Source organism: Ctenopharyngodon idella, chromosome 6, assembly GCF_019924925.1.
Source record: "Ctenopharyngodon idella isolate HZGC_01 chromosome 6, HZGC01, whole genome shotgun sequence".
NCBI classification, from domain to species: domain Eukaryota; kingdom Metazoa; phylum Chordata; class Actinopteri; order Cypriniformes; family Xenocyprididae; genus Ctenopharyngodon; species Ctenopharyngodon idella.
The window spans coordinates 33,864,838-33,877,949 of record NC_067225.1 but is presented as its reverse complement, the minus strand read 5'-3'; the positions used below and the strand labels follow the sequence as shown (position 1 = coordinate 33,877,949).

Sequence of the window (13,112 nt, the reverse complement as noted above, 5' to 3'; positions counted from 1 at the left end):
ATTGGTGTTTGGGAAATGTCCCGCCCCTTACCATAACCGCCAGTTTCAACACACTACTGACTAACTCAACCAGGCCCCGCCCCTTTATTCTGCGCATGAATTATTTAAATGAGGAATATTGTGAAGAAAACTCAAGATGGAGGCGTTTCAGAGAGTTCAGAAACACTGACACTGAATGAACATGTTTGAAGAACATATTTATTTACAGTGAATATGAAACTCTCAATGTGAAAATACAGTCTGAAGATGCATTTCAGCCAGTTCTGTGTGTGATTCAGTGAAACGGGTGTGTTTAGTGTTCTGTGCTGCTTGCTCGTCGTCTCTTTGAACTTATTTAACGTTTATTCATATTTCTGATGTGGTGTGCAGTGTTGAGCGGCCAGCGGGGTGTGTGTGTGTGTGTGTGTGTGTGTGTGTGTGTGTGTGTGTGTGTGTGTGTGTGTCTGATCTCTTTATCAGTGTGTTGCTGATATCAGCATACTACACCCTCTGCCACTGCAGTCGCTTCATCTGACAATGAAAAATATCCTTCCTTAAGGCGAATGCTGAAACACAGCTTGTGTGTGTGTGTGTGTATGTGTGTGTGTGTGTCTACAGGCTAAACGTGAGGCCAAAGTGTAGATGTGATGTGTGTGTGGTGTGTGCAGTGATGTTGTTCAGATGTGTTTGTGTTGAAGCACACACACACAGTTCTCTTCCTCTCAGTTCATTTGGGTGTGTGTGGATTTGTGTGTCATGATTTAAGCAGCTTCTGCTTTGCGATTTTTGTTTAACCACTTCACACTTCTGTGCATATTCAACACTCACTGAGAGAAACTACAGTATCTAAAATTACACCAAAGCAGCACTAGATTGATCTAGAAGAATCAAATACGCTACTGTTCAAAAGTTTGTGGTCAGTATGTTTTTTTTTAGAGAGAGAGAAATTAAGTTTTATTCATGAAGGATTCATTAAATTATGGAAGCTTGTTTCCACCACTGAATAAAAAATAAAAAGGTAATTGCGACTTTTTATCTCACAATTTTGAATTTTTCCTCACAATTCTGACTTTATATCTCAAAATTCTGACTTTATATCTCAAAATTCCGACTTTATATCTCACAATTCTGACTTTATATCTCACAATTCTGACTTTATATCTCAAAATTCCGACTTTATATCTCAAAATTCCGACTTTATATCTCGCAATTCTGACTTTATAACTCAAAATTCCGACTTTATATCTCACAATTCTGACTTTATATCTCGCAATTCCAACTTTATATTTCGCAATTCCGACTTTAAATCACACAATTCCGACTTTATATCTTGCAATTCTGACTTTATCCCTCACAATTCTGACTTTATATCTCACAATTCCGACTTTATATCTCGCAATTCTGACTTTATATCTCACAATTCCGACTTTATAACTCGCAATTCCGACTTTATAACTCGCAATTCTGACTTTATATCTCGCAATTCTGACTTTATATCTTGCAATTCTGACTTTATAACTCGCAATTCCGACTTTATATCTCACAATTCCGACTTTAAATCACGCAATTCCAACTTTATATCTCACAATTCTGACTTTATATCTTGCAATTCTGACTTTATAACTCACAATTCCGACTTTATATCTCACAATTCCGACTTTAAATCACACAATTCCGGCTTTATATCACTCAATTCTGACTTTATAACCCGCAATTCTGACTTTATATCACACAATTGTGAGTTTAAATCACACAATTCTGATTTTAAAAAAGTCAAAATTGTGAGATAAAGTCAGAATTACCTTTTTTATTTTTATTCAGTGGCAGAAACAAGCTTCCACATTAAATTGATCAAAAGTGACAGTAAAGACATTTATAATGTTACATGAGATTCTATTTCAAATAAATGCTGTTCTTTTGAACTTTCTGTTCATCAAAGAATCCTGAAAAAATAAAATATGAAGCAGCACAGCTGTTTTCATCACTGATAATAATCATAAATGTTTCTTGATCAGCAAATCATCATATTAGAATGATTTGTGAAGGATCATGTGACACTGAAGACTGGAGTAATGATGCTGAAAATTCAGCTTTGATCACAGGAATAAATTACACTTTACTATATATTCACATAGAAAACAGCTGATTTAAATTGTAATAATATTTCACAATTTTACTGTATTTTTGATAAACTAAATGCAGCCTTGATTCTTTCAAAAACATTACAAAATCCCTCAAGTTTTTTACAGTAGTGTATTTACACACACATCACATCTATTGATTCTCATGCACGGGATTGTCATGACAACAGCAAAGTTTCATGCAGGGTGAGAAGCAGCATATTTTCATACGCGCCATTGCATTTTTACACAGAATTTGGAGGTGATCTGATCTCTATGAATCACGTAAGCGTGTCATTGATTGTGTGATCTACTGTAGTACAGTATCGTTGCTGCTCTGTATCTGTTCATCCGCTCATTCTGAGACTCTCGATGTGGTTTCTGTTGGTTTTAAGACTCATTGTGTCAAGTCACTGTAAAATTGTGAATGTGGAGTGTGAGTGTGTGTTTGCGTGTGGATGTGTGAGCGCCGAGACAGGTTTTGTGAGGACGCACGCTGTCACCCTGTGGGAAAGCAGCGCTGCGAAATGAACTGCAGTTTTTGTAAGGAGTGGATCTGAGCGAGGCGCGTCTGATCAGCACTGAACAAATTTCACGCGCTCAAGCGGAACCGTGTGGAAAGACGAGCGCGTTTTGTCTTTCATCACTCACTGCGAGACGTGGAATGAAGGAATCTATCTTTCGTTTCGTCTGAGCGCTTCGGTGAAAAGAAAGCCGAGCGCCACGCTGACCGTTTATTCTTACCTGGTTTTCTATTTCAGACTGCTGTGAGATTCAGATGAATCTTTCATCTTGCGCTGACACACTGAAACAGATTGATTGTGTGTCGATTCACATTCACTGTTTCAGCCCAACATCACATGAGCAGAGACAGGCCTGCAGATGATGTTGTGTTTGTGGTGTTTTTCATTAGACATTCATTACTGTAATTCATGTTTACAGTATTTTTTTGTATTGATTTGACAATTTTTTAGTTTAAATTTAAACCAGTATAAATGTGAGTGTGTGTGAATGAGTGTGTGTGTGTGTGTGTGTGCAGTATTTGTTCTAGTTCTCTCTGTGGGACAGTAATGTCTCTCCTCTCATCATGTGATCGTCTCATCACTCTCATTTTGTCGTCCAGTACGAGAAACAGGCCGCCCGTTTCTACCAATCACACACTGAAGATTTTCAAATCAATAAATGCACACATATTTACTCCCACAATAACAGGAAGATGATTTTCAAATAGTCAAATCACTCTGTCTGTAAACACACACACATACACACACACACACACACACACACACACATCTGAGTGAATTGCACAAGAGCGGTCAAGACTGTCCATCTTTTATTTCACATTTTAACTGACATTATTTTCATGACAATTAAAAATATTTTATCTCCAAATTCTCATTATTGTAGTGAAAAAAAAAAAAAAAAAATTACAATATTTCCAAAAAAAAAAGGGAAAATTTATGCAGCATGGTGTTATTTGTTGCACTGTGATTAATGCAAACTGATTTAAACAATAAATAACAATAAAAATGTTAAAATAACAATAATTATTTATATTAAAATTAAAATACATAATTGAAGATATTTACCTCAAATTCTCATTATGTAATGAAAAAAAAATATTCAAATGACCATATTTCCAAAAAAAAAAAAAAAAAAAATTAAATATATTTTATATTATTTATATTTAAATGAAAAGATATCTTGTTTTTTATTTTTATTTTATAATTTTGTTTGTATTCTCATTATTGTAATGTGAAAAAATATGATTCGAATGACCATATTTCCAAAGTTATTTAATTTAATTTAATAATTTTATATTATTTATGCAGCATGGTGTTATTTGTTGCACTGTTATTAATGCATGCGGATTTAAATAAAAATAAATATTTTTTTTGTTTGTATCCTAATTTTTTTTTCATTATTATTATTATTATTATTATTATCATTATTTGGGGGGTAAAATGACCTGTTTTTGTGAGATTCGAGAGTTTCCATCCATCACAGAATGATCTGATATACATGTGTTCTGATTTTCCCTCATACGACTGTAAACACACACACACACACACACACACACACACACACATTTGCTCAGGCACATTATTCACATTTCCGTCTCTCCTGACACTGAACGTCATCCCACACTTAATTTCTACTTTCACTCTTTCCCAATGTCCCTTTTTCAATCTTTCCCTTGATTTCCTTCTCATTTCTGCTGAAGGAATTGTGCTCCATCACACATCATTAGGCTTTCCAGCATACAGTGTGTGTGTGAGAGCGTGTGTGTGTGTGTGTGAGGGATGTGACTATTGCTGTCTACTGTAGTAAAGGTGTATAATGAATAAAAGATGGGTCGGTTCTTGACTGACTGACATATGGTAAAACTACTGCAGACTAGTCCTATAGCATGACAGCAGGCGATTTACAGGCCTACTGTCCATCATTAACTACACACACACACACACACACACACACACACACGCACACACACCTCTGCTGTCTTGAGCTGCTGTCTTGAATTCTAGAAACTCTGTGTTACATCCAGCAATACTGGACTGAAGGAGGAAATGATGCGTGTGAAGCTTCATGAAGCCCCCGTGTGCTTCGCTCAAATCCACGTACAGGAAACACACGTCATGTGATCATGGGATGTTTTTATAACTCGATGTGAAACAACATTCACAACCTATTTTACTTCTGGAAGGTTCCATATTTTTGAGAGAAACAAGATTTTCAGCTCAGGATTTCTGCGGTCTGTTAGTTGATGAAAAGCTTATAATTAATTAAATCATAAAAATGTTAAAATAATAACTGTTATTATTATTAGAATCATAATTAGTATAATTATTATTAAAAATAAAACTTAAAAATATTTTTTTTATAAAAATGGCAATTAAAGATAATTTACCTCAAATTCTCATTAGTGTAATGAAAAAAAGTTAATGACCGTGTTTCCAAATTTTTTTAATAAATCTTATACAGCATTATATTATTTGTTGCACTCTGATTAATGTGTGCAGATTTAAATAATAATAATAAAAAAAAAATTATCATTATTTAAAAAAAGATTTGAATGACAGTTTTTTATATTTAATACATTTTATATTATTTTTTACAGCATGTTATTTGTTGCACTGTGATTAATGTATGCTGATTTAAATAAAAATAAAAACATTATTATTAAAAATAAAAATAAGTAAAAATGACAATTAAATACAGTTTACCTCAAATAAATTCTCATTATTGTAATGAAAAAAAAAAGTTTTTATATTTAATACATTTTATATTTTATTTTTTTACAGCATGATGTTATTTATTGAATGTATGCTAATTTAAATAAAAAGAAAAAAAAAATGTTAGAATAATAATATCATTTATTATTAAACATAAAAATTTAAATAAATTATTCTCAAAATAAAAAAAAAACTTACTAAAAAGATTAAATATTTTATTTCTTTACCTGCAAATCATCATGTGAATTTTAACCAACATCAGAGAACCGTGAACTTGTAAATGTGTCATTAAATTATTGAAATATTAATAAAATCTCAGGAGGACTTTATTTAGGTCAAAGATGTTCGGCTGACACAAGAGTTTGGGAATCCCTGAACTGATAAATGTCAGACAGGACGGATATTATTCATGACAATTGATTGGATGGAGAAAGTGTCTCAGTATATATGGCAGCTGATGCAGTAAATACAGTCAGCTTCAATGTCATGTTTACCATCAACACGACTGTCCACTTTTACACAGTTGGTTCAGGGAATGCTGAAAATTCAGCTTTGATCACAGAAATAAATTACACTTTACTATATATTCATATAGAAAACAGATATTTTAAATTATAAAAATATTTCACAATTTTTACTGTGTTTTTGATGCAGCCCCATTGAGCAGAAGAGACTTTTTTCACAAAAAAACATTAAAAAATATGACCAACCCCAAACATTTGACTGCTAGAGTAAATGTAAATTGTTGACACATGCAGTGATTTATGGCCATGTTTGTATTGTTGCTTGTTGTGGGCGTTCCTGCTCCTTCACTGATATCTCTCCTATTGGTGCATCTCATTACTGCTCATTTGCATAGAGTTCAACTTTCCCAGCACTGCATTCAGCAGTCACCAGACTCTCTCTGAAAGCTGAAATGATTCCGGCCTCTGTTAGCTGCAGATCGCTGTCAGTGAGTTTATACACAGGTTTGTTCTTCAGCGTGTCTGTCATGCAGCAGCATTACACTGTGTTTGACTAGTGAAAGAGTCCTTACAGAAGTTGATTAGAACACACACATGTTACGGCTCCACGTGGCTCGCTAAAAGGACGTGAAATGCGACAGTAACTCAAACGAGTCACTTTATCTTCTAAGCCGCCGCCTCTCGGTTCTCCCACTCAATCCTGCATTTCTGCGGGCGGTCGGCACATTTATATTAAACGTCTGCCTGTCACGGTTCAGTCTGTGTGGGGAAAACGAATGAGTGACGCTGCTTACAGGACAGGTGATTGTACTGAACAACAGCTCACGTCACAGAGATAGAGGACAATTAAACTGTGGTTACTAACCAGGGTTCATGTGTCTTTGCTCAGTCGGTCATAAACCTGTCATAAACTGTCTCCATCCCACCTGTGTTGCACCCAGGGTTGCTTTAAAACTTAAAATAAAATAAATGTTAACTGACATATATATATATATATGTATATATATACATGATGAGTCATTTTAGTGTCCAAAGGCTTTAATAATAATAAATAAAAAACAAAGATATGACATCCAAAGTATGTAAGGTAGTACGACTAGATCTTGAATCCAAAATGTTTTAATTATATTTTTCTACATATAAAGGTATTTTAAAGATTTTGAAGTGTCAAAAGGTCATTCGGTTTAACTGTTCAAAGGCCAATACAGCCATTTCATTTGTGATTAAAATATCTTAAAATGTAATAAATGTATATATTTTTTATTCTGGCATGATTTTATAACATTATATATCAACATAGTGTAAAATGATATTAAAATTATGTGTAGAAGTCGTTGCTTTGTTATGAGAAAATTAATTTAATTGATGTCATTCGGAGTAACCGATATAAAGGGACCATTTTGGATCAAGTCATGCGGTCAATATCATGTGACAGGATGTGACATCATTCAGGACCACATGGTCGTGAAGCAAAGTAACTAACTCTCTCTTAACTATTTGAAAAATTCATGTTTTTACTTGCTCATACGCATGTCCCGAAACATCAGGTCATTTGGTGCAACCGCTATAAAACATGGAAAATGTTGTAATATTTTAAAAACTTGTACTAAATATAAAATGTTTGATTGTCCTTTTGCTAGCTAGCTAGATATCAGCCTGTTAGCACTGTTTGAAAATATCGTCATTCGGTATAACCGAAATTTTGGTTAAACCGAGTGACATTTTTTGGTGACGAATTTTGTCCATCTTGTAAAAAAAATGACAAAAGCAGTGTTAATTGATTATGAAAACCACATAATCTCATTTTAACACTTAATAAAACTTCAAAATTAATTATATCTCCATGATGTTTTTTTTCTTTCACTTTTAAAAACCTTATTCATCAATGACCCATATATATATATATATATATATATATATATATATATTTACTTTTACTTGATGGACTAAAATGGACTAAAATGGACATACATAGTTTGGGGTCAGTATTTTTAATGTTTATGAAAGAGTCTCTTCTGCTCACCAAGGCTGCATTTATTTGATCAAAAATACAGTAAAAATTGTGAAATATTTTTAAAATTTAAATCAGCTGTTTTTTATGTGAATATATAGTAAAGTGTAATTTATTCCTGTGATCAAAGCTGATTTTTCAGCCTCATTACTCCAGTCTTCAGTGTCACATGATCCTTCAGAAATCATTCTAATATGATGATTTGATGCTCAAGAAACATTTATGATTATTATCAATATTGAAAAGAGTTTCATATTTTTGTGGAAACCGTCATACATTTTATTTTTCAGGATTCTTTGATGAAAAAACCAGCATTTATTTGAAATAGAATCTTTTGTAACATTATAAATGTTACATGTGATTAATGAGTATGAGTATGTTTAAAATTTGGAAGTAACAAAAAAATTGATTAACAAAAGTCAAAATGAAAAGAAAAAAAAACTTTTACATTTACATTTATGTATTTGGCAAATGCTTTTATCCAAAGCGACTTTCATCACGTGAAGCTACACATGCATTCACTGAGAATCCAACACATGATCTTGCCGTTGCTATCTAGTGTTTAAGCTTCAGTTCTGCACGAGTCTGCTGAGCGGTGAGACACACGTGTGTATTTGTCGCCCACAGGTGACCCACGTGTTGCTGAAGACCTGTCGTCTGATGTCTAATTACATGGGAGGAGGAACAGCATCCCGGACGTCCTGCCTCTGCGCTGTAGTTCAGACAGTCGAACAGACGGAACAGAAGCTTGTTAAATATTTAGGCTTGAAAATCCAGTCCAGTATCGTCAAACACACTGTCTGCGTTATGAGACGCTCCAGCAGAGAATGAGACAACATATGAGTGTGAATACAGAAGAGACTTTTCAATCAGTTTGTGTGTGTGATTAGAACACAAGTATCATTAAAGGGAGTGTATGTGTGCTAGTTATGAGATAAGACAGAATGTGTTAACTATAATATGTTCACTTGTGTGTGTGTGTGTGTGTGTGTGTGTGTGTGTGTGTGTGTGTGTGTGTGTGTGTGTGTGTGTGTGTGTGAGTTAATGAGCAGTGGGACGGTGTGGCCGGTGTGAGTGTCAAACAGCCGGGGAGCTCGTTAGGAAACATTTCGGTTAAAGCGTCTCCTCCTGCCTTCACCTCTGATTATTATAAAAGCCCTCACACACTTCATCATCATTCATACTGTGTACACACACACACACACACACACACACACACACACAGATGATCTCATGGGTTCAGCTCTACTCGTGTTTTCAGTCACACAGAGATGATGATGAAGATCAGCACAGTTTTAACTAATCAAGTTTAATAAAGAACACCTATGTCACATCTTGACTAATTAGTGCTGTTTGCCAAGTCAAGCATCACTAGTACTCGTGATTACTAGTTATAGGGTGTTTTCTGAATTGATGTACAACTTACACACACACATAAGTGTTCTATATTTGGGGTCGGTAAGATTTAAAAACATAAATTTTACTTTTATTTATCAAGGACACATTAAATTGATCAAAAGTGATAGTTAAGATATTTATAATGTTACAAAAAATTCTAATTCAAATAAATGAAATTCATTAGAGAATCCTGAAAAATAAAATGTATGACGGTTTCCACAAAAATATGAAACTGTTTTCAATAATAAATGTTTATTGATCGTCAAATCATCATATTAGAATGATTTCTGAAGGATCATGTGACACTGAAGACTGGAGTAATGATGCTGAAAATTCAGCTTTGATCACAGGAATAAATTACACTTTACTATATATTCACATAGAAAACAGTTATTTTAAATTGGAATAATACTTCACAAATTTTACTGTATTTTTGATCAAATAAATGCAGCCTTGGAGAGCAGAAGAGAATTAATTTTTACCGACTCAGTGTATATAGAACACAAATCAAGTGAACAGATGCCAAGAAAACTGACTTTTACATTATTTCATTTTCTGAGGAACAGTCCCAAATTTAACATTTCAATACAGTAAATATTAGTATATTTGCCATCCATTTAAAGAGGACCTTTAATGCCCCTTTCACAAGATGTAATATAAGTCTCTGGTGTCTCCAGAATGTGTCTGTGAAGTTTCAGCTCAAAATACCCCACAGATCATTTATTATAGCTTGACAAATTTGCCCCTATTTGGGTGTGAGCAAAAACACGTCGTTTTTGTGTGTGTCCCTTTAAATGCAAATGAGCTGCTGCTCCCGCCCCCTTTCCAGAAGAGGGCGGAGCTTTAACAGCTCAACAACAACAAAGCCGGAGAATCTCACGCAGCCAAAATGAGGATTGTCAGTAACGGTGTTCAGCCTTACATTGTTCAAACCGGAGTCGACACTGATGGAGAGACTCAGGAAGAAGTTACAACTTTTAGACGTTTCTGAATGGTTAGTGGATAAATTTATGTAGTTGCTGTGGAGTTGATTCAACTCATCCACTAGCATGTGCCGTCATGTTAATCTTTTGTGTTGAATTGACCCTCGTTTGTGAAACAGTCCGGTGTAAAAAATTGACATCACATTAGTAGTGTAAGCTGTTTTGTGGATGAATCAAACACAACTTCTGTTTGTGCTAGCATAAAGTAATAGAGCGCATGGAGGCTAAGGGAAACCACATGCAAAGTGGAGCTGCCTTAATCAAAGAAACATTGCATTACTTAAAAATTCTTACATTTTCTTCATCTGCAGCTTTGCCTCACTTGCAAAAACAAAATGGCGGCACTGTGGGTGGAAATGTGCAGATTAAGGGGTGGTAATATTATAATAAGATCCCCTTCCTAGTCACTAGGGGAGCGAAATCTGCTTGTTTTTTCAAAACAAAGTTACTGGGTTGTCCTTTTTCACATTTTCTAGGTTGGCAAATGCCGATTATAGCACTTAAACACGGAAAAAGTCAGATTTTCATGATATGTCCCCTTTAATGTCATTTCTGTCTAGTTGAAATCATTCAATAGTTTAGATTTAAAAGACCTCATTTGTGTTTTTTCTTTGTTTAGGCTATATATGTGCAGATGTTAAATAAGCAGAACATACAGAATCCAAGGATTTTTCACATGTTTTCAGGAAAATAACACCGTGGTCTTTCTATCTTCCCTCTACAACATGAAGTCGATGTAATTAACGAGTCTCTCCACAGTTTCACATTTTAATTGCTCCTGCCAGCTGATGTCTCCAGCTCCTCTCAGGGTGTGAAAATCATAAAAAACATATTCTGTGCAGTTAGTGCTTTCTGTTGTCCTCTCATGTGGACAGTTGTTTCGTGTTGTTAGTTTAGTTGTTAATCCAAACGGGGACTTTGTGAAGTTCATGTGTGTTGAGGCGTCACTGATGGAGGCGGAAGAGACCCGGCGGCCGTTCGTTACCACATCCGGACGCCGCTGATGGGAATGAATGGAGAATAATGAACTCTAATGTCCCGTGTAGCTCATCAGTTGTGCGTCGCCTCATGCTAGAATGGCAGTGAACCTCGGTTTCTCTGTGAATAATGAGCGGTTGGTCAGCCGAGCTCGGCGGGGTTGTTCTCACTAATCACGCGGGTGTGAGAGTCGAGGACGGCCGGCCTGCGTGAGCTCCGTTATTAAGACTGCTCACTTGATGACTAAGCAGTGTCTGTCCCTACACACACGTGTCCCATAATGCACCTCTCAAAGCCCTTCACCCGCTCTCAACGGGTCAAACGACCCACAGCAGATGACGGCGAGCGCTGATCGTGGCTTCAGAGAGATCCATTAACCTCCTCATGGTGTGATGAGAATCTATTCCTCATGCTCTTTTTACAGTCTGAAATGAGATAAATTAGTTCATAAATTCATTTTTCTGTTTTGTACTATAAAATTCTCTGAGCAAACCATGTTTTAACGGAAAAATTTTTAACCCAGCGAATGGGATGTTTTAACCCAAAGAATGGGATGTTTTAACCCAACGAATGGGATGTTTTAACCCAATGAATGGGATGTTTTAACCCAGCGAATGGGATGTTTTAACCCAACAAATGGGATGTTTTAACCCAGCGAATGGGATGTTTTAACCCAACGAATTGGATGTTTTAACCCAACAAATGGGATGTTTTAACCCAGCGAATGGGATGTTTTAACCCAATGAATGGGATGTTTTAACCCAGCGAATGGGATGTTTTAACCCAACGAATGGGATGTTTTAACCCAACAAATGGGATGTTTTAACCCAGCGAATGGGATGTTTTAACCCAACAAATGGGATGTTTTAACCCAGCGAATGGGATGATTTAACCCAATGAATGGGATGATTTAACCCAACGAATGGGTTGTTTTAACCCAACGAATGGGATGTTTTAACCCAGCGAATGGGATGTTTTAACCCAGCGAATGGGTTGTTTTAACCCAATGAATGGGATGTTTTAACCCAACGAATGGGTTGTTTTAACCCAGCGAATGGGATGTTTTAACCCAGCGAATGGGTCGTTTTAACCCAGCGAATGGGATGTTTTAACCCAACGAATGGGTCGTTTTAACCCAACGAATGGGTCGTTTTAACCCAACGAATGGGTCGTCTTAACCCAGCGAATGGGTCATTTTAACCCAGCGAATGGGATGTTTTAACCCAACGAATGGGTTGTTTTAACCCAGCGAATGGGATGTTTTAACCCAGCGAATGGGATGTTTTAACCCAGCGAATGGGTCGTTTTAACCCAGCGAATGGGTCGTTTTAACCCAGCGAATGGGATGTTTTAACCCAACGAATGGGTTGTTTTAACCCAACGAATGGGTCGTTTTAACCCAGCGAATGGGATGTTTTAACCCAGCGAATGGGTTGTTTTAACCCAGCGAATGGGATGTTTTAACCCAACAAATGGGATGTTTTAACCCAACGAATGGGATGGTTTAACCCAACGAATGGGTTGTTTTAACCCAGCGAATGGGATGTTTTAACCCAGCGAATGGGTTGTTTTAATCAAGCGAATGGGATGGTTTAACCCAACGAATGGGATGGTTTAACCCAACGAATGGGTTGTTTTAACCCAGCGAATGGGTTGTTTTAACCTAACGAATTAGTTGGGTTAAGTAAAACTACCCAGCACGTTGGACAAACATTTAACCCAATCACTAGATTTGCCCATTTTTAACCCAACTTGGGCATTTTTTAGAGTGTACTCAGTACTTAAATGTATAATTACAGTGTAACAAAGACAACTTAAAATAAAGTTAACCCTTTATTTTCACTTTACATGTCAACTAACCCTCATTAGAGTATCAGTAGACTGTTCTGGTTAGTTAAATAAGTAGTCAGTAGAGTGTTGTGGAGCATCAAAATAAAGTGTTA

General features: G+C 35.7%; 1 protein-coding gene across 4 annotated transcripts in view; it reads left to right on the top strand.

Annotated features, from left to right (window-relative positions):
- LOC127513884 (neurexophilin-2) overlaps positions 1 to 13,112 on the top strand; it is a 201,389-nt gene that overhangs the window by 115,725 nt on the left and 72,552 nt on the right. The window lies entirely within an intron of this gene.